General features: G+C 53.9%; 56 non-coding genes across 56 annotated transcripts; 38 read left to right on the top strand and 18 right to left on the bottom strand.

The window, feature by feature from the left end:
• The first annotated feature begins 1893 nt into the window (after positions 1–1893).
• On the top strand, positions 1894–1966 carry Trnav-cac (transfer RNA valine (anticodon CAC)). The gene has a single exon. It is a non-coding gene; the product is annotated as a tRNA-Val (tRNA).
• A 158-nt stretch (positions 1967–2124) lies between these two features.
• Positions 2125–2197, top strand: Trnav-aac (transfer RNA valine (anticodon AAC)). Its single transcript has one exon. It is a non-coding gene; the product is annotated as a tRNA-Val (tRNA).
• A 184-nt stretch (positions 2198–2381) lies between these two features.
• Positions 2382–2453, bottom strand: Trnap-agg (transfer RNA proline (anticodon AGG)). Its single transcript has one exon. It is a non-coding gene; the product is annotated as a tRNA-Pro (tRNA).
• Positions 2454–2941: 488 nt separating this feature from the next.
• Positions 2942–3014, top strand: Trnav-cac (transfer RNA valine (anticodon CAC)). Its single transcript has one exon. It is a non-coding gene; the product is annotated as a tRNA-Val (tRNA).
• A 158-nt stretch (positions 3015–3172) lies between these two features.
• Trnav-aac (transfer RNA valine (anticodon AAC)) lies at positions 3173–3245 on the top strand. Its single transcript has one exon. It is a non-coding gene; the product is annotated as a tRNA-Val (tRNA).
• A 184-nt stretch (positions 3246–3429) lies between these two features.
• Trnap-agg (transfer RNA proline (anticodon AGG)) lies at positions 3430–3501 on the bottom strand. The gene has a single exon. It is a non-coding gene; the product is annotated as a tRNA-Pro (tRNA).
• Positions 3502–3989: 488 nt separating this feature from the next.
• Positions 3990–4062, top strand: Trnav-cac (transfer RNA valine (anticodon CAC)). Its single transcript has one exon. It is a non-coding gene; the product is annotated as a tRNA-Val (tRNA).
• Positions 4063–4220: 158 nt separating this feature from the next.
• On the top strand, positions 4221–4293 carry Trnav-aac (transfer RNA valine (anticodon AAC)). The gene has a single exon. It is a non-coding gene; the product is annotated as a tRNA-Val (tRNA).
• A 184-nt stretch (positions 4294–4477) lies between these two features.
• Positions 4478–4549, bottom strand: Trnap-agg (transfer RNA proline (anticodon AGG)). The gene has a single exon. It is a non-coding gene; the product is annotated as a tRNA-Pro (tRNA).
• Positions 4550–5037: 488 nt separating this feature from the next.
• On the top strand, positions 5038–5110 carry Trnav-cac (transfer RNA valine (anticodon CAC)). Its single transcript has one exon. It is a non-coding gene; the product is annotated as a tRNA-Val (tRNA).
• Positions 5111–5268: 158 nt separating this feature from the next.
• On the top strand, positions 5269–5341 carry Trnav-aac (transfer RNA valine (anticodon AAC)). Its single transcript has one exon. It is a non-coding gene; the product is annotated as a tRNA-Val (tRNA).
• Positions 5342–5525: 184 nt separating this feature from the next.
• Positions 5526–5597, bottom strand: Trnap-agg (transfer RNA proline (anticodon AGG)). Its single transcript has one exon. It is a non-coding gene; the product is annotated as a tRNA-Pro (tRNA).
• Positions 5598–6085: 488 nt separating this feature from the next.
• Trnav-cac (transfer RNA valine (anticodon CAC)) lies at positions 6086–6158 on the top strand. Its single transcript has one exon. It is a non-coding gene; the product is annotated as a tRNA-Val (tRNA).
• A 158-nt stretch (positions 6159–6316) lies between these two features.
• On the top strand, positions 6317–6389 carry Trnav-aac (transfer RNA valine (anticodon AAC)). The gene has a single exon. It is a non-coding gene; the product is annotated as a tRNA-Val (tRNA).
• Positions 6390–6573: 184 nt separating this feature from the next.
• On the bottom strand, positions 6574–6645 carry Trnap-agg (transfer RNA proline (anticodon AGG)). The gene has a single exon. It is a non-coding gene; the product is annotated as a tRNA-Pro (tRNA).
• Positions 6646–7133: 488 nt separating this feature from the next.
• On the top strand, positions 7134–7206 carry Trnav-cac (transfer RNA valine (anticodon CAC)). Its single transcript has one exon. It is a non-coding gene; the product is annotated as a tRNA-Val (tRNA).
• Positions 7207–7364: 158 nt separating this feature from the next.
• Positions 7365–7437, top strand: Trnav-aac (transfer RNA valine (anticodon AAC)). The gene has a single exon. It is a non-coding gene; the product is annotated as a tRNA-Val (tRNA).
• Positions 7438–7621: 184 nt separating this feature from the next.
• Trnap-agg (transfer RNA proline (anticodon AGG)) lies at positions 7622–7693 on the bottom strand. Its single transcript has one exon. It is a non-coding gene; the product is annotated as a tRNA-Pro (tRNA).
• Positions 7694–8181: 488 nt separating this feature from the next.
• On the top strand, positions 8182–8254 carry Trnav-cac (transfer RNA valine (anticodon CAC)). The gene has a single exon. It is a non-coding gene; the product is annotated as a tRNA-Val (tRNA).
• Positions 8255–8412: 158 nt separating this feature from the next.
• Trnav-aac (transfer RNA valine (anticodon AAC)) lies at positions 8413–8485 on the top strand. Its single transcript has one exon. It is a non-coding gene; the product is annotated as a tRNA-Val (tRNA).
• Positions 8486–8669: 184 nt separating this feature from the next.
• Positions 8670–8741, bottom strand: Trnap-agg (transfer RNA proline (anticodon AGG)). Its single transcript has one exon. It is a non-coding gene; the product is annotated as a tRNA-Pro (tRNA).
• A 488-nt stretch (positions 8742–9229) lies between these two features.
• Positions 9230–9302, top strand: Trnav-cac (transfer RNA valine (anticodon CAC)). Its single transcript has one exon. It is a non-coding gene; the product is annotated as a tRNA-Val (tRNA).
• Positions 9303–9460: 158 nt separating this feature from the next.
• Trnav-aac (transfer RNA valine (anticodon AAC)) lies at positions 9461–9533 on the top strand. Its single transcript has one exon. It is a non-coding gene; the product is annotated as a tRNA-Val (tRNA).
• A 184-nt stretch (positions 9534–9717) lies between these two features.
• Positions 9718–9789, bottom strand: Trnap-agg (transfer RNA proline (anticodon AGG)). The gene has a single exon. It is a non-coding gene; the product is annotated as a tRNA-Pro (tRNA).
• Positions 9790–10277: 488 nt separating this feature from the next.
• Trnav-cac (transfer RNA valine (anticodon CAC)) lies at positions 10278–10350 on the top strand. The gene has a single exon. It is a non-coding gene; the product is annotated as a tRNA-Val (tRNA).
• Positions 10351–10508: 158 nt separating this feature from the next.
• On the top strand, positions 10509–10581 carry Trnav-aac (transfer RNA valine (anticodon AAC)). The gene has a single exon. It is a non-coding gene; the product is annotated as a tRNA-Val (tRNA).
• A 184-nt stretch (positions 10582–10765) lies between these two features.
• On the bottom strand, positions 10766–10837 carry Trnap-agg (transfer RNA proline (anticodon AGG)). The gene has a single exon. It is a non-coding gene; the product is annotated as a tRNA-Pro (tRNA).
• A 488-nt stretch (positions 10838–11325) lies between these two features.
• Positions 11326–11398, top strand: Trnav-cac (transfer RNA valine (anticodon CAC)). The gene has a single exon. It is a non-coding gene; the product is annotated as a tRNA-Val (tRNA).
• Positions 11399–11556: 158 nt separating this feature from the next.
• Trnav-aac (transfer RNA valine (anticodon AAC)) lies at positions 11557–11629 on the top strand. The gene has a single exon. It is a non-coding gene; the product is annotated as a tRNA-Val (tRNA).
• Positions 11630–11813: 184 nt separating this feature from the next.
• Trnap-agg (transfer RNA proline (anticodon AGG)) lies at positions 11814–11885 on the bottom strand. Its single transcript has one exon. It is a non-coding gene; the product is annotated as a tRNA-Pro (tRNA).
• Positions 11886–12373: 488 nt separating this feature from the next.
• Trnav-cac (transfer RNA valine (anticodon CAC)) lies at positions 12374–12446 on the top strand. The gene has a single exon. It is a non-coding gene; the product is annotated as a tRNA-Val (tRNA).
• Positions 12447–12604: 158 nt separating this feature from the next.
• On the top strand, positions 12605–12677 carry Trnav-aac (transfer RNA valine (anticodon AAC)). The gene has a single exon. It is a non-coding gene; the product is annotated as a tRNA-Val (tRNA).
• A 184-nt stretch (positions 12678–12861) lies between these two features.
• Positions 12862–12933, bottom strand: Trnap-agg (transfer RNA proline (anticodon AGG)). Its single transcript has one exon. It is a non-coding gene; the product is annotated as a tRNA-Pro (tRNA).
• A 488-nt stretch (positions 12934–13421) lies between these two features.
• On the top strand, positions 13422–13494 carry Trnav-cac (transfer RNA valine (anticodon CAC)). The gene has a single exon. It is a non-coding gene; the product is annotated as a tRNA-Val (tRNA).
• Positions 13495–13652: 158 nt separating this feature from the next.
• On the top strand, positions 13653–13725 carry Trnav-aac (transfer RNA valine (anticodon AAC)). The gene has a single exon. It is a non-coding gene; the product is annotated as a tRNA-Val (tRNA).
• A 184-nt stretch (positions 13726–13909) lies between these two features.
• Positions 13910–13981, bottom strand: Trnap-agg (transfer RNA proline (anticodon AGG)). Its single transcript has one exon. It is a non-coding gene; the product is annotated as a tRNA-Pro (tRNA).
• Positions 13982–14469: 488 nt separating this feature from the next.
• On the top strand, positions 14470–14542 carry Trnav-cac (transfer RNA valine (anticodon CAC)). The gene has a single exon. It is a non-coding gene; the product is annotated as a tRNA-Val (tRNA).
• A 158-nt stretch (positions 14543–14700) lies between these two features.
• Trnav-aac (transfer RNA valine (anticodon AAC)) lies at positions 14701–14773 on the top strand. The gene has a single exon. It is a non-coding gene; the product is annotated as a tRNA-Val (tRNA).
• A 184-nt stretch (positions 14774–14957) lies between these two features.
• Trnap-agg (transfer RNA proline (anticodon AGG)) lies at positions 14958–15029 on the bottom strand. Its single transcript has one exon. It is a non-coding gene; the product is annotated as a tRNA-Pro (tRNA).
• A 488-nt stretch (positions 15030–15517) lies between these two features.
• Positions 15518–15590, top strand: Trnav-cac (transfer RNA valine (anticodon CAC)). Its single transcript has one exon. It is a non-coding gene; the product is annotated as a tRNA-Val (tRNA).
• Positions 15591–15748: 158 nt separating this feature from the next.
• Trnav-aac (transfer RNA valine (anticodon AAC)) lies at positions 15749–15821 on the top strand. Its single transcript has one exon. It is a non-coding gene; the product is annotated as a tRNA-Val (tRNA).
• Positions 15822–16005: 184 nt separating this feature from the next.
• On the bottom strand, positions 16006–16077 carry Trnap-agg (transfer RNA proline (anticodon AGG)). The gene has a single exon. It is a non-coding gene; the product is annotated as a tRNA-Pro (tRNA).
• A 488-nt stretch (positions 16078–16565) lies between these two features.
• On the top strand, positions 16566–16638 carry Trnav-cac (transfer RNA valine (anticodon CAC)). The gene has a single exon. It is a non-coding gene; the product is annotated as a tRNA-Val (tRNA).
• A 158-nt stretch (positions 16639–16796) lies between these two features.
• Positions 16797–16869, top strand: Trnav-aac (transfer RNA valine (anticodon AAC)). The gene has a single exon. It is a non-coding gene; the product is annotated as a tRNA-Val (tRNA).
• A 184-nt stretch (positions 16870–17053) lies between these two features.
• Trnap-agg (transfer RNA proline (anticodon AGG)) lies at positions 17054–17125 on the bottom strand. The gene has a single exon. It is a non-coding gene; the product is annotated as a tRNA-Pro (tRNA).
• A 488-nt stretch (positions 17126–17613) lies between these two features.
• Positions 17614–17686, top strand: Trnav-cac (transfer RNA valine (anticodon CAC)). Its single transcript has one exon. It is a non-coding gene; the product is annotated as a tRNA-Val (tRNA).
• A 158-nt stretch (positions 17687–17844) lies between these two features.
• On the top strand, positions 17845–17917 carry Trnav-aac (transfer RNA valine (anticodon AAC)). The gene has a single exon. It is a non-coding gene; the product is annotated as a tRNA-Val (tRNA).
• Positions 17918–18101: 184 nt separating this feature from the next.
• On the bottom strand, positions 18102–18173 carry Trnap-agg (transfer RNA proline (anticodon AGG)). The gene has a single exon. It is a non-coding gene; the product is annotated as a tRNA-Pro (tRNA).
• A 488-nt stretch (positions 18174–18661) lies between these two features.
• On the top strand, positions 18662–18734 carry Trnav-cac (transfer RNA valine (anticodon CAC)). Its single transcript has one exon. It is a non-coding gene; the product is annotated as a tRNA-Val (tRNA).
• A 158-nt stretch (positions 18735–18892) lies between these two features.
• On the top strand, positions 18893–18965 carry Trnav-aac (transfer RNA valine (anticodon AAC)). The gene has a single exon. It is a non-coding gene; the product is annotated as a tRNA-Val (tRNA).
• Positions 18966–19149: 184 nt separating this feature from the next.
• Positions 19150–19221, bottom strand: Trnap-agg (transfer RNA proline (anticodon AGG)). Its single transcript has one exon. It is a non-coding gene; the product is annotated as a tRNA-Pro (tRNA).
• Positions 19222–19709: 488 nt separating this feature from the next.
• Positions 19710–19782, top strand: Trnav-cac (transfer RNA valine (anticodon CAC)). Its single transcript has one exon. It is a non-coding gene; the product is annotated as a tRNA-Val (tRNA).
• A 158-nt stretch (positions 19783–19940) lies between these two features.
• Trnav-aac (transfer RNA valine (anticodon AAC)) lies at positions 19941–20013 on the top strand. Its single transcript has one exon. It is a non-coding gene; the product is annotated as a tRNA-Val (tRNA).
• A 184-nt stretch (positions 20014–20197) lies between these two features.
• On the bottom strand, positions 20198–20269 carry Trnap-agg (transfer RNA proline (anticodon AGG)). The gene has a single exon. It is a non-coding gene; the product is annotated as a tRNA-Pro (tRNA).
• Positions 20270–20757: 488 nt separating this feature from the next.
• Positions 20758–20830, top strand: Trnav-cac (transfer RNA valine (anticodon CAC)). The gene has a single exon. It is a non-coding gene; the product is annotated as a tRNA-Val (tRNA).
• Positions 20831–20988: 158 nt separating this feature from the next.
• Trnav-aac (transfer RNA valine (anticodon AAC)) lies at positions 20989–21061 on the top strand. Its single transcript has one exon. It is a non-coding gene; the product is annotated as a tRNA-Val (tRNA).
• Positions 21062–21242: the final 181 nt, after the last annotated feature.

Here is a 21242-nt window from a genome sequence, read left to right as displayed (position 1 = left end):
CTAACTCTTTCACATCCTCTTTCGGGAGCGGAGTGTTTATCAACGGTGGAACCTTCCGTTTGTTTGTTGTCGGGCTGAGGCGGTGACGTAGCCAGCTGTTGACGCTCACGCTCGTCCACGACCTGTCCACAAACGGTGTCAACATCGGTCGGTCGGTCGGTCTGCATCGGTTGACATGCCTCATGTGACTGGCGTGGTACTGAAGCTACCGCGGCCTGTTCGTTTACGGGTAATGGATCCAACTGTGCAACCGTCACCGGAGAATTGGCGCTACAAACCGAAAGCATGGAATGTTCGGAGCCCGGAATCTCAAACAGCGGTTGCGAAGTGCCATCGACAGATTTCCTAGCCACATTAACGTCATCTTCGTCTGCACTACCACTATCGTAAGTGCGGCGTCTCTTGTGAGTAACGACACTACTTTGGACAACAGACGAGTCTGAAGTCTCCTTTCGTGCTAGCGGTGGAAAGTCAGCAGCACGATGCTGCGCCCTATCTTCATCTTTGTCCGGGATGGGGGAACTTGACCCATCTGTCACAGAAGTTTCCTTCACAAGGTCGGCCAGAGTTAACTTTTTGCGCTGCTGGAAGTGGGTTTGCAAAACAAAGACACGCTTCGGACAATCCTGCCTCATATGTCCACTCTCATTACAGACATGACAGGTCAAAGTCTGTCCACTGTACATAACATGCGCTTTATATCCGCAAACTTGAACATGAGAGGGAATATTATGCTTGACATGCATGTCGACCGAACGCACACCGCTAAAGCATTGCAAACGGTGTTGGCTGGACCACCGTTCATTCCTAATTTGCTTGATATCACCATACTTAGAAAGAACATCTTTTAAATAACAGTTGTCAACCTCGGGGGGCAAGTTAAAAACACGCACATGCTTGTAATCAACATCAGCATTAGAAACTGTGACCTTACTCACCGAATTGTCACGGTGGCGGAATTCAGCTTCCCCATCAAATTTGTTTAAGATCCGTTCCAGCACCAAAGGTGAGAGCAGCTTGACATAAAAACAGTATTGTTCCAGATCATAGTAAGCCGTATGTATCTGATCAGATGTGAGGCCAACAACATCAACAATCCAGTCGTGAATTTCCAGTGAACTGGGTTGTACATATCGGGTAGACTTGTCAAAACCAAATCGCACAGTAAGCTTCCTGGGAAACACGGCAGACATTTCAGCAGATAAACAGCGGCCAAAACCGCTTTCAAGAAAGAAACAAAAGAGACGTCGACAACACAAGTACAACGACACAAAACACTAACACACACTGAACGAAGAGCAACAAGAATTAGTCACGACTTCGAAACACAGCAGCTAAGCGGAGCGCTAACACGTCCTCACAGCACGCCGTCTGAAGCGGAACTGAACCCCTAGACCAACGAGCCCTGTGACAGCGCGAGCGCCAAATATTCCAGCAAACTGCGTCCCTCGAAGTCGTCCAGGGTGCTCTTTGAGTCTGGTGCGGCTGGCGGGATGGGGGAGGTGCTCTCTGCCGGCAGTGCTGTTCTTCGACAGACTGTGTAGCGACACAATGGGTCATGGGCAGCACCGTTCTCGGAGGTGCCGTGGCCCGCGGTCGGCGGCCTTCCAGGGCTATTGGCATCTTCATGTAAAGCTGCTGCTGGGCTCGCACTGCCTGCTGCTAAGGAGGTGCTTGTTTTTGCTAATGTGACTTGCAATAACGACTGCGCGAAACGCCGCTATCTCGTTCGGGATGCTACGACAGACACCCTCTCGAGCACCCCGAAGACTTGTTGAGCCCTCGGCAGCGATGGGTTTCAGGCTGTCAAAAGAACTATGGTGTGTGCATGCGCGGGCGAAAGAAAGGCTGAGGCGCCTTCGAGTGTACAAGGATGGAGTGAGCGTGTCCGTCGTTTCCGTAGTGTAGCGGTTATCACATCTGCTTCACACGCAGAAGGTCCCCGGTTCGATCCCGGGCGGGAACAGCATTTTCCTGCCTATGTCGCATACTACTCCAGTGAGCCACGTCATGTGTGGATCTGCTGCATGTACCTTCTTCATGCAAGTGCCGCATTTATTGAATTTTTAAGTTACGATGGCAACCTTGTTACAAGTTCTCTGTGAAGCAAGCCTGAAAGCAGTAGTTTCCGTGGTGTAGCGGTTATCACGTCTGCCTAACACGCAGAAGGTCCCCGGTTCGATCCCGGGCGGAAACACTTTTTCATCACTTTAAACCGACAAGCATTTGCTACGATCTGTACCGAAACCTTGGTAATCACCTTCATACGTCGGACCAGAGGGTCAGTTCCTTAGAGCAAATATGAAATTAGCTTTACATTGACGGGCAGCTTTTTGCGCTGACTCAGCCACCGACGTGCGACCAGTTTGCACAAAACGCTAGGGCTCGTCCGGGATTTGAACCCGGGACCTCCTGCACCCTAAGCAGGAATCATACCCCTAGACCAACGAGCCCTGTGACAGCGCGAGCGCCAAATATTCCAGCAAACTGCGTCCCTCGAAGTCGTCCAGGGTGCTCTTTGAGTCTGGTGCGGCTGGCGGGATGGGGGAGGTGCTCTCTGCCGGCAGTGCTGTTCTTCGACAGACTGTGTAGCGACACAATGGGTCATGGGCAGCACCCTTCTCGGAGGTGCCGTGGCCCGCGGTCGGCGGCCTTCCAGGGCTATTGGCATCTTCATGTAAAGCTGCTGCTGGGCTCGCACTGCCTGCTGCTAAGGAGGTGATTGTTTTTGCTAATGTGACTTGCAATAACGACTGCGCGAAACGCCGCTATCTCGTTCGGGATGCTACGACAGACACCCTCTCGAGCACCCCGAAGACTTGTTGAGCCCTCGGCAGCGATGGGTTTCAGGCTGTCAAAAGAACTATGGTGTGTGCATGCGCGGGCGAAAGAAAGGCTGAGGCGCCTTCGAATGTACAAGGATGGAGTGAGCGTGTCCGTCGTTTCCGTAGTGTAGCGGTTATCACATCTGCTTCACACGCAGAAGGTCCCCGGTTCGATCCCGGGCGGGAACAGCATTTTCCTGCCTATGTCGCATACTACTCCAGTGAGCCACGTCATGTGTGGATCTGCTGCATGTACCTTCTTCATGCAAGTGCCGCATTTATTGAGTTTTTAAGTTACGATGGCAACCTTGTTACAAGTTGTCTGTGAAGCAAGCCTAAAAGCAGTAGTTTCCGTGGTGTAGCGGTTATCACGTCTGCCTAACACGCAGAAGGTCCCCGGTTCGATCCCGGGCGGAAACACTTTTTCATCACTTTAAACCGACAAGCATTTGCTACGATCTGTACCGAAACCTTGGTAATCACCTTCATACGTCGGACCAGAGGGTCAGTTCCTTAGAGCAAATATGAAATTAGCTTTACATTGACGGGCAGCTTTTTGCGCTGACTCAGCCACCGACGTGCGACCAGTTTGCACAAAACGCTAGGGCTCGTCCGGGATTTGAACCCGGGACCTCCTGCACCCTAAGCAGGAATCATACCCCTAGACCAACGAGCCCTGTGACAGCGCGAGCGCCAAATATTCCAGCAAACTGCGTCCCTCGAAGTCGTCCAGGGTGCTCTTTGAGTCTGGTGCGGCTGGCGGGATGGGGGAGGTGCTCTCTGCCGGCAGTGCTGTTCTTCGACAGACTGTGTAGCGACACAATGGGTCATGGGCAGCACCCTTCTCGGAGGTGCCGTGGCCCGCGGTCGGCGGCCTTCCAGGGCTATTGGCATCTTCATGTAAAGCTGCTGCTGGGCTCGCACTGCCTGCTGCTAAGGAGGTGATTGTTTTTGCTAATGTGACTTGCAATAACGACTGCGCGAAACGCCGCTATCTCGTTCGGGATGCTACGACAGACACCCTCTCGAGCACCCCGAAGACTTGTTGAGCCCTCGGCAGCGATGGGTTTCAGGCTGTCAAAAGAACTATGGTGTGTGCATGCGCGGGCGAAAGAAAGGCTGAGGCGCCTTCGAGTGTACAAGGATGGAGTGAGCGTGTCCGTCGTTTCCGTAGTGTAGCGGTTATCACATCTGCTTCACACGCAGAAGGTCCCCGGTTCGATCCCGGGCGGGAACAGCACTTTCCTGCCTATGTCGCATACTACTCCAGTGAGCCACGTCATGTGTGGATCTGCTGCATGTACCTTCTTCATGCAATTGCCGCATTTATTGAATTTTTAAGTTACGATGGCAACCTTGTTACAAGTTGTCTGTGAAGCAAGCCTGAAAGCAGTAGTTTCCGTGGTGTAGCGGTTATCACGTCTGCCTAACACGCAGAAGGTCCCCGGTTCGATCCCGGGCGGAAACACTTTTTCATCACTTTAAACCGACAAGCATTTGCTACGATCTGTACCGAAACCTTGGTAATCACCTTCATACGTCGGACCAGAGGGTCAGTTCCTTAGAGCAAATATGAAATTAGCTTTACATTGACGGGCAGCTTTTTGCGCTGACTCAGCCACCGACGTGCGACCAGTTTGCACAAAACGCTAGGGCTCGTCCGGGATTTGAACCCGGGACCTCCTGCACCCTAAGCAGGAATCATACCCCTAGACCAACGAGCCCTGTGACAGCGCGAGCGCCAAATATTCCAGCAAACTGCGTCCCTCGAAGTCGTCCAGGGTGCTCTTTGAGTCTGGTGCGGCTGGCGGGATGGGGGAGGTGCTCTCTGCCGGCAGTGCTGTTCTTCGACAGACTGTGTAGCGACACAATGGGTCATGGGCAGCACCCTTCTCGGAGGTGCCGTGGCCCGCGGTCGGCGGCCTTCCAGGGCTATTGGCATCTTCATGTAAAGCTGCTGCTGGGCTCGCACTGCCTGCTGCTAAGGAGGTGATTGTTTTTGCTAATGTGACTTGCAATAACGACTGCGCGAAACGCCGCTATCTCGTTCGGGATGCTACGACAGACACCCTCTCGAGCACCCCGAAGACTTGTTGAGCCCTCGGCAGCGATGGGTTTCAGGCTGTCAAAAGAACTATGGTGTGTGCATGCGCGGGCGAAAGAAAGGCTGAGGCGCCTTCGAGTGTACAAGGATGGAGTGAGCGTGTCCGTCGTTTCCGTAGTGTAGCGGTTATCACATCTGCTTCACACGCAGAAGGTCCCCGGTTCGATCCCGGGCGGGAACAGCATTTTCCTGCCTATGTCGCATACTACTCCAGTGAGCCACGTCATGTGTGGATCTGCTGCATGTACCTTCTTCATGCAAGTGCCGCATTTATTGAATTTTTAAGTTACGATGGCAACCTTGTTACAAGTTGTCTGTGAAGCAAGCCTGAAAGCAGTAGTTTCCGTGGTGTAGCGGTTATCACGTCTGCCTAACACGCAGAAGGTCCCCGGTTCGATCCCGGGCGGAAACACTTTTTCATCACTTTAAACCGACAAGCATTTGCTACGATCTGTACCGAAACCTTGGTAATCACCTTCATACGTCGGACCAGAGGGTCAGTTCCTTAGAGCAAATATGAAATTAGCTTTACATTGACGGGCAGCTTTTTGCGCTGACTCAGCCACCGACGTGCGACCAGTTTGCACAAAACGCTAGGGCTCGTCCGGGATTTGAACCCGGGACCTCCTGCACCCTAAGCAGGAATCATACCCCTAGACCAACGAGCCCTGTGACAGCGCGAGCGCCAAATATTCCAGCAAACTGCGTCCCTCGAAGTCGTCCAGGGTGCTCTTTGAGTCTGGTGCGGCTGGCGGGATGGGGGAGGTGCTCTCTGCCGGCAGTGCTGTTCTTCGACAGACTGTGTAGCGACACAATGGGTCATGGGCAGCACCCTTCTCGGAGGTGCCGTGGCCCGCGGTCGGCGGCCTTCCAGGGCTATTGGCATCTTCATGTAAAGCTGCTGCTGGGCTCGCACTGCCTGCTGCTAAGGAGGTGATTGTTTTTGCTAATGTGACTTGCAATAACGACTGCGCGAAACGCCGCTATCTCGTTCGGGATGCTACGACAGACACCCTCTCGAGCACCCCGAAGACTTGTTGAGCCCTCGGCAGCGATGGGTTTCAGGCTGTCAAAAGAACTATGGTGTGTGCATGCGCGGGCGAAAGAAAGGCTGAGGCGCCTTCGAATGTACAAGGATGGAGTGAGCGTGTCCGTCGTTTCCGTAGTGTAGCGGTTATCACATCTGCTTCACACGCAGAAGGTCCCCGGTTCGATCCCGGGCGGGAACAGCATTTTCCTGCCTATGTCGCATACTACTCCAGTGAGCCACGTCATGTGTGGATCTGCTGCATGTACCTTCTTCATGCAAGTGCCGCATTTATTGAGTTTTTAAGTTACGATGGCAACCTTGTTACAAGTTGTCTGTGAAGCAAGCCTAAAAGCAGTAGTTTCCGTGGTGTAGCGGTTATCACGTCTGCCTAACACGCAGAAGGTCCCCGGTTCGATCCCGGGCGGAAACACTTTTTCATCACTTTAAACCGACAAGCATTTGCTACGATCTGTACCGAAACCTTGGTAATCACCTTCATACGTCGGACCAGAGGGTCAGTTCCTTAGAGCAAATATGAAATTAGCTTTACATTGACGGGCAGCTTTTTGCGCTGACTCAGCCACCGACGTGCGACCAGTTTGCACAAAACGCTAGGGCTCGTCCGGGATTTGAACCCGGGACCTCCTGCACCCTAAGCAGGAATCATACCCCTAGACCAACGAGCCCTGTGACAGCGCGAGCGCCAAATATTCCAGCAAACTGCGTCCCTCGAAGTCGTCCAGGGTGCTCTTTGAGTCTGGTGCGGCTGGCGGGATGGGGGAGGTGCTCTCTGCCGGCAGTGCTGTTCTTCGACAGACTGTGTAGCGACACAATGGGTCATGGGCAGCACCCTTCTCGGAGGTGCCGTGGCCCGCGGTCGGCGGCCTTCCAGGGCTATTGGCATCTTCATGTAAAGCTGCTGCTGGGCTCGCACTGCCTGCTGCTAAGGAGGTGATTGTTTTTGCTAATGTGACTTGCAATAACGACTGCGCGAAACGCCGCTATCTCGTTCGGGATGCTACGACAGACACCCTCTCGAGCACCCCGAAGACTTGTTGAGCCCTCGGCAGCGATGGGTTTCAGGCTGTCAAAAGAACTATGGTGTGTGCATGCGCGGGCGAAAGAAAGGCTGAGGCGCCTTCGAGTGTACAAGGATGGAGTGAGCGTGTCCGTCGTTTCCGTAGTGTAGCGGTTATCACATCTGCTTCACACGCAGAAGGTCCCCGGTTCGATCCCGGGCGGGAACAGCACTTTCCTGCCTATGTCGCATACTACTCCAGTGAGCCACGTCATGTGTGGATCTGCTGCATGTACCTTCTTCATGCAATTGCCGCATTTATTGAATTTTTAAGTTACGATGGCAACCTTGTTACAAGTTGTCTGTGAAGCAAGCCTGAAAGCAGTAGTTTCCGTGGTGTAGCGGTTATCACGTCTGCCTAACACGCAGAAGGTCCCCGGTTCGATCCCGGGCGGAAACACTTTTTCATCACTTTAAACCGACAAGCATTTGCTACGATCTGTACCGAAACCTTGGTAATCACCTTCATACGTCGGACCAGAGGGTCAGTTCCTTAGAGCAAATATGAAATTAGCTTTACATTGACGGGCAGCTTTTTGCGCTGACTCAGCCACCGACGTGCGACCAGTTTGCACAAAACGCTAGGGCTCGTCCGGGATTTGAACCCGGGACCTCCTGCACCCTAAGCAGGAATCATACCCCTAGACCAACGAGCCCTGTGACAGCGCGAGCGCCAAATATTCCAGCAAACTGCGTCCCTCGAAGTCGTCCAGGGTGCTCTTTGAGTCTGGTGCGGCTGGCGGGATGGGGGAGGTGCTCTCTGCCGGCAGTGCTGTTCTTCGACAGACTGTGTAGCGACACAATGGGTCATGGGCAGCACCCTTCTCGGAGGTGCCGTGGCCCGCGGTCGGCGGCCTTCCAGGGCTATTGGCATCTTCATGTAAAGCTGCTGCTGGGCTCGCACTGCCTGCTGCTAAGGAGGTGATTGTTTTTGCTAATGTGACTTGCAATAACGACTGCGCGAAACGCCGCTATCTCGTTCGGGATGCTACGACAGACACCCTCTCGAGCACCCCGAAGACTTGTTGAGCCCTCGGCAGCGATGGGTTTCAGGCTGTCAAAAGAACTATGGTGTGTGCATGCGCGGGCGAAAGAAAGGCTGAGGCGCCTTCGAGTGTACAAGGATGGAGTGAGCGTGTCCGTCGTTTCCGTAGTGTAGCGGTTATCACATCTGCTTCACACGCAGAAGGTCCCCGGTTCGATCCCGGGCGGGAACAGCATTTTCCTGCCTATGTCGCATACTACTCCAGTGAGCCACGTCATGTGTGGATCTGCTGCATGTACCTTCTTCATGCAAGTGCCGCATTTATTGAATTTTTAAGTTACGATGGCAACCTTGTTACAAGTTGTCTGTGAAGCAAGCCTGAAAGCAGTAGTTTCCGTGGTGTAGCGGTTATCACGTCTGCCTAACACGCAGAAGGTCCCCGGTTCGATCCCGGGCGGAAACACTTTTTCATCACTTTAAACCGACAAGCATTTGCTACGATCTGTACCGAAACCTTGGTAATCACCTTCATACGTCGGACCAGAGGGTCAGTTCCTTAGAGCAAATATGAAATTAGCTTTACATTGACGGGCAGCTTTTTGCGCTGACTCAGCCACCGACGTGCGACCAGTTTGCACAAAACGCTAGGGCTCGTCCGGGATTTGAACCCGGGACCTGCTGCACCCTAAGCAGGAATCATACCCCTAGACCAACGAGCCCTGTGACAGCGCGAGCGCCAAATATTCCAGCAAACTGCGTCCCTCGAAGTCGTCCAGGGTGCTCTTTGAGTCTGGTGCGGCTGGCGGGATGGGGGAGGTGCTCTCTGCCGGCAGTGCTGTTCTTCGACAGACTGTGTAGCGACACAATGGGTCATGGGCAGCACCCTTCTCGGAGGTGCCGTGGCCCGCGGTCGGCGGCCTTCCAGGGCTATTGGCATCTTCATGTAAAGCTGCTGCTGGGCTCGCACTGCCTGCTGCTAAGGAGGTGATTGTTTTTGCTAATGTGACTTGCAATAACGACTGCGCGAAACGCCGCTATCTCGTTCGGGATGCTACGACAGACACCCTCTCGAGCACCCCGAAGACTTGTTGAGCCCTCGGCAGCGATGGGTTTCAGGCTGTCAAAAGAACTATGGTGTGTGCATGCGCGGGCGAAAGAAAGGCTGAGGCGCCTTCGAGTGTACAAGGATGGAGTGAGCGTGTCCGTCGTTTCCGTAGTGTAGCGGTTATCACATCTGCTTCACACGCAGAAGGTCCCCGGTTCGATCCCGGTCGGGAACAGCATTTTCCTGCCTATGTCGCATACTACTCCAGTGAGCCACGTCATGTGTGGATCTGCTGCATGTACCTTCTTCATGCAAGTGCCGCATTTATTGAATTTTTAAGTTACGATGGCAACCTTGTTACAAGTTCTCTGTGAAGCAAGCCTGAAAGCAGTAGTTTCCGTGGTGTAGCGGTTATCACGTCTGCCTAACACGCAGAAGGTCCCCGGTTCGATCCCGGGCGGAAACACTTTTTCATCACTTTAAACCGACAAGCATTTGCTACGATCTGTACCGAAACCTTGGTAATCACCTTCATACGTCGGACCAGAGGGTCAGTTCCTTAGAGCAAATATGAAATTAGCTTTACATTGACGGGCAGCTTTTTGCGCTGACTCAGCCACCGACGTGCGACCAGTTTGCACAAAACGCTAGGGCTCGTCCGGGATTTGAACCCGGGACCTCCTGCACCCTAAGCAGGAATCATACCCCAAGACCAACGAGCCCTGTGACAGCGCGAGCGCCAAATATTCCAGCAAACTGCGTCCCTCGAAGTCGTCCAGGGTGCTCTTTGAGTCTGGTGCGGCTGGCGGGATGGGGGAGGTGCTCTCTGCCGGCAGTGCTGTTCTTCGACAGACTGTGTAGCGACACAATGGGTCATGGGCAGCACCCTTCTCGGAGGTGCCGTGGCCCGCGGTCGGCGGCCTTCCAGGGCTATTGGCATCTTCATGTAAAGCTGCTGCTGGGCTCGCACTGCCTGCTGCTAAGGAGGTGATTGTTTTTGCTAATGTGACTTGCAATAACGACTGCGCGAAACGCCGCTATCTCGTTCGGGATGCTACGACAGACACCCTCTCGAGCACCCCGAAGACTTGTTGAGCCCTCGGCAGCGATGGGTTTCAGGCTGTCAAAAGAACTATGGTGTGTGCATGCGCGGGCGAAAGAAAGGCTGAGGCGCCTTCGAGTGTACAAGGATGGAGTGAGCGTGTCCGTCGTTTCCGTAGTGTAGCGGTTATCACATCTGCTTCACACGCAGAAGGTCCCCGGTTCGATCCCGGGCGGGAACAGCATTTTCCTGCCTATGTCGCATACTACTCCAGTGAGCCACGTCATGTGTGGATCTGCTGCATGTACCTTCTTCATGCAAGTGCCGCATTTATTGAATTTTTAAGTTACGATGGCAACCTTGTTACAAGTTCTCTGTGAAGCAAGCCTGAAAGCAGTAGTTTCCGTGGTGTAGCGGTTATCACGTCTGCCTAACACGCAGAAGGTCCCCGGTTCGATCCCGGGCGGAAACACTTTTTCATCACTTTAAACCGACAAGCATTTGCTACGATCTGTACCGAAACCTTGGTAATCACCTTCATACGTCGGACCAGAGGGTCAGTTCCTTAGAGCAAATATGAAATTAGCTTTACACTGACGGGCAGCTTTTTGCGCTGACTCAGCCACCGACGTGCGACCAGTTTGCACAAAACGCTAGGGCTCGTCCGGGATTTGAACCCGGGACCTCCTGCACCCTAAGCAGGAATCATGCCCCTAGACCAACGAGCCCTGTGACAGCGCGAGCGCCAAATATTCCAGCAAACTGCGTCCCTCGAAGTCGTCCAGGGTGCTCTTTGAGTCTGGTGCGGCTGGCGGGATGGGGGAGGTGCTCTCTGCCGGCAGTGCTGTTCTTCGACAGACTGTGTAGCGACACAATGGGTCATGGGCAGCACCCTTCTCGGAGGTGCCGTGGCCCGCGGTCGGCGGCCTTCCAGGGCTATTGGCATCTTCATGTAAAGCTGCTGCTGGGCTCGCAGTGCCTGCTGCTAAGGAGGTGATTGTTTTTGCTAATGTGACTTGCAATAACGACTGCGCGAAACGCCGCTATCTCGTTCGGGATGCTACGACAGACACCCTCTCGAGCACCCCGAAGACTTGTTGAGCCCTCGGCAGCGATGGGTTTCAGGCTGTCAAAAGAACTATGGTGTGTGCATGCGCGGGCGAAAGAAAGGCTGAGGCGCCTTCGAGTGTACAAGGATGGAGTGAGCGTGTCCGTCGTTTCCGTAGTGTAGCGGTTATCACATCTGCTTCACACGCAGAAGGTCCCCGGTTCGATCCCGGGCGGGAACAGCATTTTCCTGCCTATGTCGCATACTACTCCAGTGAGCCACGTCATGTGTGGATCTGCTGCATGTACCTTCTTCATGCAAGTGCCGCATTTATTGAATTTTTAAGTTACGATGGCAACCTTGTTACAAGTTCTCTGTGAAGCAAGCCTGAAAGCAGTAGTTTCCGTGGTGTAGCGGTTATCACGTCTGCCTAACACGCAGAAGGTCCCCGGTTCGATCCCGGGCGGAAACACTTTTTCATCACTTTAAACCGACAAGCATTTGCTACGATCTGTACCGAAACCTTGGTAATCACCTTCATACGTCGGACCAGAGGGTCAGTTCCTTAGAGCAAATATGAAATTAGCTTTACATTGACGGGCAGCTTTTTGCGCTGACTCAGCCACCGACGTGCGACCAGTTTGCACAAAACGCTAGGGCTCGTCCGGGATTTGAACCCGGGACCTGCTGCACCCTAAGCAGGAATCATACCCCTAGACCAACGAGCCCTGTGACAGCGCGAGCGCCAAATATTCCAGCAAACTGCGTCCCTCGAAGTCGTCCAGGGTGCTCTTTGAGTCTGGTGCGGCTGGCGGGATGGGGGAGGTGCTCTCTGCCGGCAGTGCTGTTCTTCGACAGACTGTGTAGCGACACAATGGGTCATGGGCAGCACCCTTCTCGGAGGTGCCGTGGCCCGCGGTCGGCGGCCTTCCAGGGCTATTGGCATCTTCATGTAAAGCTGCTGCTGGGCTCGCACTGCCTGCTGCTAAGGAGGTGATTGTTTTTGCTAATGTGACTTGCAATAACGACTGCGCGAAACGCCGCTATCTCGTTCGGGATGCTACGACAGACACCCTCTCGAGCACCCCGAAGACTTGTTGAGCCCTCGGCAGCGATGGGTTTCAGGCTGTCAAAAGAACTATGGTGTGTGCATGCGCGGGCGAAAGAAAGGCTGAGGCGCCTTCGAGTGTACAAGGATGGAGTGAGCGTGTCCGTCGTTTCCGTAGTGTAGCGGTTATCACATCTGCTTCACACGCAGAAGGTCCCCGGTTCGATCCCGGGCGGGAACAGCATTTTCCTGCCTATGTCGCATACTACTCCAGTGAGCCACGTCATGTGTGGATCTGCTGCATGTACCTTCTTCATGCAAGTGCCGCATTTATTGAATTTTTAAGTTACGATGGCAACCTTGTTACAAGTTGTCTGTGAAGCAAGCCTGAAAGCAGTAGTTTCCGTGGTGTAGCGGTTATCACGTCTGCCTAACACGCAGAAGGTCCCCGGTTCGATCCCGGGCGGAAACACTTTTTCATCACTTTAAACCGACAAGCATTTGCTACGATCTGTACCGAAACCTTGGTAATCACCTTCATACGTCGGACCAGAGGGTCAGTTCCTTAGAGCAAATATGAAATTAGCTTTACATTGACGGGCAGCTTTTTGCGCTGACTCAGCCACCGACGTGCGACCAGTTTGTACAAAACGCTACGGCTCGTCCGGGATTTGAACCCGGGACCTCCTGCACCCTAAGCAGGAATCATACCCCTAGACCAACGAGCCCTGTGACAGCGCGAGCGCCAAATATTCCAGCAAACTGCGTCCCTCGAAGTCGTCCAGGGTGCTCTTTGAGTCTGGTGCGGCTGGCGGGATGGGGGAGGTGCTCTCTGCCGGCAGTGCTGTTCTTCGACAGACTGTGTAGCGACACAACGGGTCATGGGCAGCACCCTTCTCGGAGGTGCCGTGGCCCGCGGTCGGCGGCCTTCCAGGGCTATTGGCATCTTCATGTAAAGCTGCTGCTGGGCTCGCACTGCCTGCTGCTAAGGAGGTGATTGTTTTTGCTAATGTGACTTGCAATAACGACTGCGCGAAACGCCGCTATCTCGTTCGGGATGCTACGACAGACACCCTCTCGAGCACCCCGAAGACTTGTTGAGCCCTCGGCAGCGATGGGTTTCAGGCTGTCAAAAGAACTATGGTGTGTGCATGCGCGGGCGAAAGAAAGGCTGAGGCGCCTTCGAGTGTACAAGGATGGAGTGAGCGTGTCCGTCGTTTCCGTAGTGTAGCGGTTATCACATCTGCTTCACACGCAGAAGGTCCCCGGTTCGATCCCGGGCGGGAACAGCATTTTCCTGCCTATGTCGCATACTACTCCAGTGAGCCACGTCATGTGTGGATCTGCTGCATGTACCTTCTTCATGCAAGTGCCGCATTTATTGAATTTTTAAGTTACGATGGCAACCTTGTTACAAGTTGTCTGTGAAGCAAGCCTGAAAGCAGTAGTTTCCGTGGTGTAGCGGTTATCACGTCTGCCTAACACGCAGAAGGTCCCCGGTTCGATCCCGGGCGGAAACACTTTTTCATCACTTTAAACCGACAAGCATTTGCTACGATCTGTACCGAAACCTTGGTAATCACCTTCATACGTCGGACCAGAGGGTCAGTTCCTTAGAGCAAATATGAAATTAGCTTTACATTGACGGGCAGCTTTTTGCGCTGACTCAGCCACCGACGTGCGACCAGTTTGTACAAAACGCTACGGCTCGTCCGGGATTTGAACCCGGGACCTCCTGCACCCTAAGCAGGAATCATACCCCTAGACCAACGAGCCCTGTGACAGCGCGAGCGCCAAATATTCCAGCAAACTGCGTCCCTCGAAGTCGTCCAGGGTGCTCTTTGAGTCTGGTGCGGCTGGCGGGATGGGGGAGGTGCTCTCTGCCGGCAGTGCTGTTCTTCGACAGACTGTGTAGCGACACAACGGGTCATGGGCAGCACCCTTCTCGGAGGTGCCGTGGCCCGCGGTCGGCGGCCTTCCAGGGCTATTGGCATCTTCATGTAAAGCTGCTGCTGGGCTCGCACTGCCTGCTGCTAAGGAGGTGATTGTTTTTGCTAATGTGACTTGCAATAACGACTGCGCGAAACGCCGCTATCTCGTTCGGGATGCTACGACAGACACCCTCTCGAGCACCCCGAAGACTTGTTGAGCCCTCGGCAGCGATGGGTTTCAGGCTGTCAAAAGAACTATGGTGTGTGCATGCGCGGGCGAAAGAAAGGCTGAGGCGCCTTCGAGTGTACAAGGATGGAGTGAGCGTGTCCGTCGTTTCCGTAGTGTAGCGGTTATCACATCTGCTTCACACGCAGAAGGTCCCCGGTTCGATCCCGGGCGGGAACAGCATTTTCCTGCCTATGTCGCATACTACTCCAGTGAGCCACGTCATGTGTGGATCTGCTGCATGTACCTTCTTCATGCAAGTGCCGCATTTATTGAATTTTTAAGTTACGATGGCAACCTTGTTACAAGTTGTCTGTGAAGCAAGCCTGAAAGCAGTAGTTTCCGTGGTGTAGCGGTTATCACGTCTGCCTAACACGCAGAAGGTCCCCGGTTCGATCCCGGGCGGAAACACTTTTTCATCACTTTAAACCGACAAGCATTTGCTACGATCTGTACCGAAACCTTGGTAATCACCTTCATACGTCGGACCAGAGGGTCAGTTCCTTAGAGCAAATATGAAATTAGCTTTACATTGACGGGCAGCTTTTTGCGCTGACTCAGCCACCGACGTGCGACCAGTTTGTACAAAACGCTACGGCTCGTCCGGGATTTGAACCCGGGACCTCCTGCACCCTAAGCAGGAATCATACCCCTAGACCAACGAGCCCTGTGACAGCGCGAGCGCCAAATATTCCAGCAAACTGCGTCCCTCGAAGTCGTCCAGGGTGCTCTTTGAGTCTGGTGCGGCTGGCGGGATGGGGGAGGTGCTCTCTGCCGGCAGTGCTGTTCTTCGACAGACTGTGTAGCGACACAACGGGTCATGGGCAGCACCCTTCTCGGAGGTGCCGTGGCCCGCGGTCGGCGGCCTTCCAGGGCTATTGGCATCTTCATGTAAAGCTGCTGCTGGGCTCGCACTGCCTGCTGCTAAGGAGGTGATTGTTTTTGCTAATGTGACTTGCAATAACGACTGCGCGAAACGCCGCTATCTCGTTCGGGATGCTACGACAGACACCCTCTCGAGCACCCCGAAGACTTGTTGAGCCCTCGGCAGCGATGGGTTTCAGGCTGTCAAAAGAACTATGGTGTGTGCATGCGCGGGCGAAAGAAAGGCTGAGGCGCCTTCGAGTGTACAAGGATGGAGTGAGCGTGTCCGTCGTTTCCGTAGTGTAGCGGTTATCACATCTGCTTCACACGCAGAAGGTCCCCGGTTCGATCCCGGGCGGGAACAGCATTTTCCTGCCTATGTCGCATACTACTCCAGTGAGCCACGTCATGTGTGGATCTGCTGCATGTACCTTCTTCATGCAAGTGCCGCATTTATTGAATTTTTAAGTTACGATGGCAACCTTGTTACAAGTTGTCTGTGAAGCAAGCCTGAAAGCAGTAGTTTCCGTGGTGTAGCGGTTATCACGTCTGCCTAACACGCAGAAGGTCCCCGGTTCGATCCCGGGCGGAAACACTTTTTCATCACTTTAAACCGACAAGCATTTGCTACGATCTGTACCGAAACCTTGGTAATCACCTTCATACGTCGGACCAGAGGGTCAGTTCCTTAGAGCAAATATGAAATTAGCTTTACATTGACGGGCAGCTTTTTGCGCTGACTCAGCCACCGACGTGCGACCAGTTTGTACAAAACGCTACGGCTCGTCCGGGATTTGAACCCGGGACCTCCTGCACCCTAAGCAGGAATCATACCCCTAGACCAACGAGCCCTGTGACAGCGCGAGCGCCAAATATTCCAGCAAACTGCGTCCCTCGAAGTCGTCCAGGGTGCTCTTTGAGTCTGGTGCGGCTGGCGGGATGGGGGAGGTGCTCTCTGCCGGCAGTGCTGTTCTTCGACAGACTGTGTAGCGACACAACGGGTCATGGGCAGCACCCTTCTCGGAGGTGCCGTGGCCCGCGGTCGGCGGCCTTCCAGGGCTATTGGCATCTTCATGTAAAGCTGCTGCTGGGCTCGCACTGCCTGCTGCTAAGGAGGTGATTGTTTTTGCTAATGTGACTTGCAATAACGACTGCGCGAAACGCCGCTATCTCGTTCGGGATGCTACGACAGACACCCTCTCGAGCACCCCGAAGACTTGTTGAGCCCTCGGCAGCGATGGGTTTCAGGCTGTCAAAAGAACTATGGTGTGTGCATGCGCGGGCGAAAGAAAGGCTGAGGCGCCTTCGAGTGTACAAGGATGGAGTGAGCGTGTCCGTCGTTTCCGTAGTGTAGCGGTTATCACATCTGCTTCACACGCAGAAGGTCCCCGGTTCGATCCCGGGCGGGAACAGCATTTTCCTGCCTATGTCGCATACTACTCCAGTGAGCCACGTCATGTGTGGATCTGCTGCATGTACCTTCTTCATGCAAGTGCCGCATTTATTGAATTTTTAAGTTACGATGGCAACCTTGTTACAAGTTCTCTGTGAAGCAAGCCTGAAAGCAGTAGTTTCCGTGGTGTAGCGGTTATCACGTCTGCCTAACACGCAGAAGGTCCCCGGTTCGATCCCGGGCGGAAACACTTTTTCATCACTTTAAACCGACAAGCATTTGCTACGATCTGTACCGAAACCTTGGTAATCACCTTCATACGTCGGACCAGAGGGTCAGTTCCTTAGAGCAAATATGAAATTAGCTTTACATTGACGGGCAGCTTTTTGCGCTGACTCAGCCACCGACGTGCGACCAGTTTGCACAAAACGCTAGGGCTCGTCCGGGATTTGAACCCGGGACCTGCTGCACCCTAAGCAGGAATCATACCCCTAGACCAACGAGCCCTGTGACAGCGCGAGCGCCAAATATTCCAGCAAACTGCGTCCCTCGAAGTCGTCCAGGGTGCTCTTTGAGTCTGGTGCGGCTGGCGGGATGGGGGAGGTGCTCTCTGCCGGCAGTGCTGTTCTTCGACAGACTGTGTAGCGACACAATGGGTCATGGGCAGCACCCTTCTCGGAGGTGCCGTGGCCCGCGGTCGGCGGCCTTCCAGGGCTATTGGCATCTTCATGTAAAGCTGCTGCTGGGCTCGCACTGCCTGCTGCTAAGGAGGTGATTGTTTTTGCTAATGTGACTTGCAATAACGACTGCGCGAAACGCCGCTATCTCGTTCGGGATGCTACGACAGACACCCTCTCGAGCACCCCGAAGACTTGTTGAGCCCTCGGCAGCGATGGGTTTCAGGCTGTCAAAAGAACTATGGTGTGTGCATGCGCGGGCGAAAGAAAGGCTGAGGCGCCTTCGAGTGTACAAGGATGGAGTGAGCGTGTCCGTCGTTTCCGTAGTGTAGCGGTTATCACATCTGCTTCACACGCAGAAGGTCCCCGGTTCGATCCCGGGCGGGAACAGCATTTTCCTGCCTATGTCGCATACTACTCCAGTGAGCCACGTCATGTGTGGATCTGCTGCATGTACCTTCTTCATGCAAGTGCCGCATTTATTGAATTTTTAAGTTACGATGGCAACCTTGTTACAAGTTGTCTGTGAAGCAAGCCTGAAAGCAGTAGTTTCCGTGGTGTAGCGGTTATCACGTCTGCCTAACACGCAGAAGGTCCCCGGTTCGATCCCGGGCGGAAACACTTTTTCATCACTTTAAACCGACAAGCATTTGCTACGATCTGTACCGAAACCTTGGTAATCACCTTCATACGTCGGACCAGAGGGTCAGTTCCTTAGAGCAAATATGAAATTAGCTTTACATTGACGGGCAGCTTTTTGCGCTGACTCAGCCACCGACGTGCGACCAGTTTGTACAAAACGCTACGGCTCGTCCGGGATTTGAACCCGGGACCTCCTGCACCCTAAGCAGGAATCATACCCCTAGACCAACGAGCCCTGTGACAGCGCGAGCGCCAAATATTCCAGCAAACTGCGTCCCTCGAAGTCGTCCAGGGTGCTCTTTGAGTCTGGTGCGGCTGGCGGGATGGGGGAGGTGCTCTCTGCCGGCAGTGCTGTTCTTCGACAGACTGTGTAGCGACACAACGGGTCATGGGCAGCACCCTTCTCGGAGGTGCCGTGGCCCGCGGTCGGCGGCCTTCCAGGGCTATTGGCATCTTCATGTAAAGCTGCTGCTGGGCTCGCACTGCCTGCTGCTAAGGAGGTGATTGTTTTTGCTAATGTGACTTGCAATAACGACTGCGCGAAACGCCGCTATCTCGTTCGGGATGCTACGACAGACACCCTCTCGAGCACCCCGAAGACTTGTTGAGCCCTCGGCAGCGATGGGTTTCAGGCTGTCAAAAGAACTATGGTGTGTGCATGCGCGGGCGAAAGAAAGGCTGAGGCGCCTTCGAGTGTACAAGGATGGAGTGAGCGTGTCCGTCGTTTCCGTAGTGTAGCGGTTATCACATCTGCTTCACACGCAGAAGGTCCCCGGTTCGATCCCGGGCGGGAACAGCATTTTCCTGCCTATGTCGCATACTACTCCAGTGAGCCACGTCATGTGTGGATCTGCTGCATGTACCTTCTTCATGCAAGTGCCGCATTTATTGAATTTTTAAGTTACGATGGCAACCTTGTTACAAGTTGTCTGTGAAGCAAGCCTGAAAGCAGTAGTTTCCGTGGTGTAGCGGTTATCACGTCTGCCTAACACGCAGAAGGTCCCCGGTTCGATCCCGGGCGGAAACACTTTTTCATCACTTTAAACCGACAAGCATTTGCTACGATCTGTACCGAAACCTTGGTAATCACCTTCATACGTCGGACCAGAGGGTCAGTTCCTTAGAGCAAATATGAAATTAGCTTTACATTGACGGGCAGCTTTTTGCGCTGACTCAGCCACCGACGTGCGACCAGTTTGTACAAAACGCTACGGCTCGTCCGGGATTTGAACCCGGGACCTCCTGCACCCTAAGCAGGAATCATACCCCTAGACCAACGAGCCCTGTGACAGCGCGAGCGCCAAATATTCCAGCAAACTGCGTCCCTCGAAGTCGTCCAGGGTGCTCTTTGAGTCTGGTGCGGCTGGCGGGATGGGGGAGGTGCTCTCTGCCGGCAGTGCTGTTCTTCGACAGACTGTGTAGCGACACAACGGGTCATGGGCAGCACCCTTCTCGGAGGTGCCGTGGCCCGCGGTCGGCGGCCTTCCAGGGCTATTGGCATCTTCATGTAAAGCTGCTGCTGGGCTCGCACTGCCTGCTGCTAAGGAGGTGATTGTTTTTGCTAATGTGACTTGCAATAACGACTGCGCGAAACGCCGCTATCTCGTTCGGGATGCTACGACAGACACCCTCTCGAGCACCCCGAAGACTTGTTGAGCCCTCGGCAGCGATGGGTTTCAGGCTGTCAAAAGAACTATGGTGTGTGCATGCGCGGGCGAAAGAAAGGCTGAGGCGCCTTCGAGTGTACAAGGATGGAGTGAGCGTGTCCGTCGTTTCCGTAGTGTAGCGGTTATCACATCTGCTTCACACGCAGAAGGTCCCCGGTTCGATCCCGGGCGGGAACAGCATTTTCCTGCCTATGTCGCATACTACTCCAGTGAGCCACGTCATGTGTGGATCTGCTGCATGTACCTTCTTCATGCAAGTGCCGCATTTATTGAATTTTTAAGTTACGATGGCAACCTTGTTACAAGTTCTCTGTGAAGCAAGCCTGAAAGCAGTAGTTTCCGTGGTGTAGCGGTTATCACGTCTGCCTAACACGCAGAAGGTCCCCGGTTCGATCCCGGGCGGAAACACTTTTTCATCACTTTAAACCGACAAGCATTTGCTACGATCTGTACCGAAACCTTGGTAATCACCTTCATACGTCGGACCAGAGGGTCAGTTCCTTAGAGCAAATATGAAATTAGCTTTACACTGACGGGCAGCTTTTTGCGCTGACTCAGCCACCGACGTGCGACCAGTTTGCACAAAACGCTAGGGCTCGTCCGGGATTTGAACCCGGGACCTCCTGCACCCTAAGCAGGAATCATGCCCCTAGACCAACGAGCCCTGTGACAGCGCGAGCGCCAAATATTCCAGCAAACTGCGTCCCTCGAAGTCGTCCAGGGTGCTCTTTGAGTCTGGTGCGGCTGGCGGGATGGGGGAGGTGCTCTCTGCCGGCAGTGCTGTTCTTCGACAGAGTGTGTAGCGACACAATGGGTCATGGGCAGCACCCTTCTCGGAGGTGCCGTGGCCCGCGGTCGGCGGCCTTCCAGGGCTATTGGCATCTTCATGTAAAGCTGCTGCTGGGCTCGCACTGCCTGCTGCTAAGGAGGTGATTGTTTTTGCTAATGTGACTTGCAATAACGACTGCGCGAAACGCCGCTATCTCGTTCGGGATGCTACGACAGACACCCTCTCGAGCACCCCGAAGACTTGTTGAGCCCTCGGCAGCGATGGGTTTCAGGCTGTCAAAAGAACTATGGTGTGTGCATGCGCGGGCGAAAGAAAGGCTGAGGCGCCTTCGAGTGTACAAGGATGGAGTGAGCGTGTCCGTCGTTTCCGTAGTGTAGCGGTTATCACGTCTGCTTCACACGCAGAAGGTCCCCGGTTCGATCCCGGGCGGGAACAGCATTTTCCTGCCTATGTCGCACACTACTCCAGTGAGCCACGTCATGTGTGGATCTGCTGCATGTACCTTCTTCATGCAAGTGCCGCATTTATTGAATTTTTAAGTTACGATGGCAACCTTGTTACAAGTTCTCTGTGAAGCAAGCCTGAAAGCAGTAGTTTCCGTGGTGTAGCGGTTATCACGTCTGCCTAACACGCAGAAGGTCCCCGGTTCGATCCCGGGCTGAAACACTTTTTCATCACTTTAAACCGACAAGCATTTGCTACGATCTGTACCGAAACCTTGGTAATCACCTTCATACGTCGGACCAGAGGGCAGTTCCTTAGAGCAAATATGAAATTAGCTTTACATTGACGGGCAGCTTTTTGCGCTGACTCAGCCACCGACGTGCGACCAGTTTGCACAAAACGC

The sequence above is a fragment of the Schistocerca nitens genome, chromosome 2 (assembly GCF_023898315.1).
Source record: "Schistocerca nitens isolate TAMUIC-IGC-003100 chromosome 2, iqSchNite1.1, whole genome shotgun sequence".
Classification (NCBI taxonomy): domain Eukaryota; kingdom Metazoa; phylum Arthropoda; class Insecta; order Orthoptera; family Acrididae; genus Schistocerca; species Schistocerca nitens.
This window is presented reverse-complemented; position numbering and strand designations above follow the sequence as displayed.